The sequence below is a fragment of the Triturus cristatus genome, chromosome 2_2 (assembly GCF_964204655.1).
Source record: "Triturus cristatus chromosome 2_2, aTriCri1.1, whole genome shotgun sequence".
Taxonomy (NCBI): domain Eukaryota; kingdom Metazoa; phylum Chordata; class Amphibia; order Caudata; family Salamandridae; genus Triturus; species Triturus cristatus.
Window position 1 is genome coordinate 1,239,393,060 of NC_140582.1, and position 3,720 is coordinate 1,239,396,779.

The window sequence follows — 3,720 nt, forward strand, 5'->3', positions numbered from 1 at the left end:
ATCCTAGTGGTAGCTATGGAGAGCTAAGTCTTGAAGTAATGTAAAGCAGCTTGTTTTACCAGTCTATAATCTCTTGAATGATCAAATGAAAAGGCAACCACACCAGGTATATATTTAAAATATATGTATTTAAGATTAAACACGCCCCTCTAGTCTCTTTATGAGACTGGAGTTCGAAGTACTTAGTTTACAAGTGGGGACCTGCTAGCCAACGGGCTATTGATCGCGAAGGAGCCTCGAGCGATTGCACTTGAAGCTGGCCCACGGGTCACTCGTGGAGTAGAGGCCAACAATCTTCAGTGCAGGAGGTGCCAAGACTGGGGCTACTCGGGGCCCAAAGCACAACTTCCAGGAGGACCAGGAAGATAGTGTTGCTGCAAAAGTTCATGGTGTCCAGGGGTCACGGTTCCACGTCACCCACGATAGCCACGGGCCTCAGATTTGCTTTGGAATCAGGGTAGCCTCGGAGAAGTCTGGAAATCCAACTCTGGGGATGCAGAGACTTCGGCGTCCGGCTGGAGCTTCAGAATTGAAGACCGGTCAAATGCTTCTTTTGTGCCTGCCAAGCAGGGGAGTCACTCCTTGACCCCAAGATCTCTTCAGTCTTCTAGTCAGGATAGAACATCGAAGGTCTATGATGTACGTTGCAGAGATTCGTCCAGGGTAATCTAATGTCCCAGGGACTATATTCCTACACTTATAGTGAGTTTAGGGGATGGACTAACTCTAAGGCCCCACCTATGGGTGGGCCAGGAAAGAGGGGTGGTTACAACCATTTCCCTTGTCCAGTTTCACGCCAGAGCAGGGGCATGTGGCCCCTGCAACCGGTTTGAACTGGAGTATGCACAGGGACACCAAGTGTGCCCCCAGTGCAGGACTTCAGAGCACCAGAGAGTGCTCCCGTCCAGCCCCAATACACATCAGCCTGTCTGAGGAGGTGGGGAAACCTCCTCTTGACAGGAGACCTATTGTCCAGGCCTCCCCTGCTGGAGTTTCGGTCAGCAGCAGGAGGCCAGACCCGTGTCTGTGGCAGAGGCATCCATTTTGTGATGCCTGGGCTCAGGAAAGTACTACCGGGTTTAGCCAGAGTGAACATGTCTCTCCCTCTAGAAGGGTGGAATGCTACCCCTGCCGCCAGAACTGGTGGGGGGGGGTAGTATTCCAAAGCGTTTGACACCAAACACAACATGTTTTGATGCAGCCATCCCAAAGTTAGCATTTACCGCGAGGTTATAATGCACATAAGAGTATATGGTATGGCTGTATCACAGAACACACTATTTAATGAGTGGAGCACACCTAAATGTAACACTATATAGCTAAGAATAAATCTATTTATTTGAGTTTTAACACTAAGCGTGCTACTGTGGGTTACGTGCTGCCTGGACACGCTTAATGTATACACCCTACTTCAAGCCTGATCAACACGCATAATATTTGAAAACAATTCCTTACTCAATTTTCGACCACAGTTAATCACTGTTATTAAGTGTTTCCAACATAATTCATTTATTGTTCAGAGATTAAAATTTTCATACTGAACCAAAAACAAATTAATGCACATTTATACAATGATTTGAACACTGCCCAATGCATTTCGGGCTGTTGGCCCTCCGTCGGGGGCTTCAATCTGAAACATATCAAATGATATACATCAATGATGTATCCACCACTCTCTGTACAAAGAAGTAAAGTTGTTTGCAAAAGTATCACAAACCTCACATTCAATATCATAACACAGTCATAACATTTTTATACATGACTCCTATTTTTAATTCAGGCATTAATCTGAAAAAAGTGAAAAGAATGATAAAAGAAAAACACCTCCTGCCACCATGTGAATAGACTCCTGTGACTAACTCAAAACCACCTTCAAAAACCTCAACCAAACGTGCACACTCTTATAATTTGTTCACGTAGGGTTTATTTTGCACATTTAGAAGATCTGGTTTTACATTTATTGTTTATTTCAGTAATATCAAGTGGTGGTTGCTCGTGAAGAAGTAGACACCATTAGAGTATTTATTTTGTGCTTGGGAGTACTAGAGATTGTCTTTTTATCTGTTATTTTTAGGTTTTCGGGAAATGAGGTAGTTAAGTCTGTTGACGATATCTATGAAAGGAGAACATGCAGCTGTTTATCTAGGTGGTTCTCTTTTTATGTCTATAACGCCGTGATGACGCACTTGGGGTTCCGTAACGTAAGTATAGATGATCGGTGTTTGAACGCGGGTGGTGAAAATCGTTTCCGGCAAAGGGTCCGTGAGGTTGCTTTTGAACACGAGTCTGAACTTGAGGCAGAAGTAAGTGGATGCGTCGCGGGCAGCGGGGAGGCTTTTCATTTGTTTTACGTTGGAATATGGTCATTATATGTCTATGCCCAAAATTACTGACTAAAAGACGGGCCCTCCTTAAGCATCACTGTAACAAAAAAACCATCAGAACCTGTAGAGCAGCGGTCTTGGCCTGCTTTGATCCTAAGAACACTAAATTAAACTGTGCCCTTGTAAGGTACATGGCTCATGCAGAGAAAAAACTCAGTGAGGGACCCCCAGTCAGCGATTCATCGTCGGCATAACGTTTGGCAGGCTCCATCCGACACCTCTACTTTTACTGGACTAAATTAGTTCTATCTTTAAATGAATTTTTGACATTTTTAACTTTGTACATGGAATGGTTTTCTTAATCACGCAATAAAGTATTATTATATACGTTGGAATATGGTCAGAGGCAGTCTTACGACTGTTCGTTTTTGTTACTTAACAGCTTCCAATCAGTATCTCTGAAATATCGAGCGGAACACTAAACGCAATTCACCGAATTCGGAACATGCTCAAGGTGCGTTAAATGCTTGCACGTTGCAGTTGGTAGTTACTGGTAGTTTTGGCTAAGGATGGATGAAAAAAGGATATGTTTTCCTTTTTAATAGAAATGGAATGCTGAAGACGGATGTGAGTATTACGTGGTCGTGGTAGTAATGTGGTGTATTGGGCATTGAGGTTTTTGAAGGTGGTTTTGAGTTAGTCACAGGAGTCTATTCACATGGTGGCAGGAGGTGTTTTTCTTTTATCATTCTTTTCACTTTTTTTCAGATGAATGCCTGAATTAAAAATAGGAGTCATGTATAAATATATTATGACTGTTTTATGATATTGAATGTGAGTTTTGTGATACTTTTGCAAACTTTACTTCTTTGTACAGCGAGTGGTGGATACATTATTGATGTATATCTTTTGATATGTTTCAGATTGACGCCCCCGACGAAGGGCCAACAGCCCGAAATGCATTGGGCAGTGTTCAAATCATTGTATAAATGTGTATTAATTTGCTTTTGGTTCACTATGAAAATTTGAATATCTGGACAATAAATGAATTATGTTGGAAACACTAAATAACAGTGATTAACTGTGGTCTAAAATTGAGTATTGAATTATTTTCAAATATTATGTATGTTGTGAATTTTAAAAGCAATTAGTTGCATCAGCTAAGTGCACGGCGGTCAGGTCGATCAGGCTTGAAGTAGGGTGTATCACAGAACAGCCATAAGGAAGTATTTCCGAAAGTTGCAGAGGGGCTCAGCTCATGCTTAGGCACCCTCTCACATAAAACCAAGCACTCTGCCTTCAGGATTGTCAAAGCCTGCCATAGGAGTGGCTTATAGGTTTATATGTGTCTGTATAGGGTAGTGATATAGGTAGCGTATACCACAGTAAGGGGTGC

General features: G+C 42.5%; 1 long non-coding RNA gene across 2 annotated transcripts; it reads left to right on the plus strand.

Annotated features, from left to right (window-relative positions):
- The first annotated feature begins 2,170 nt into the window (after positions 1–2,170).
- LOC146863479 (uncharacterized) lies at positions 2,171–3,380 on the plus strand. 2 transcript variants are annotated; one of them, XR_014978615.1, is made up of 4 exons: positions 2,171–2,303; positions 2,767–2,838; positions 2,930–2,951; positions 3,248–3,380. It is a non-coding gene; the product is annotated as an uncharacterized LOC146863479 (long non-coding RNA). The 2 variants fall into 2 exon arrangements; XR_014978614.1 differs by lacking the exon at positions 2,930–2,951.
- The last annotated feature ends 340 nt before the right edge of the window (positions 3,381–3,720 follow it).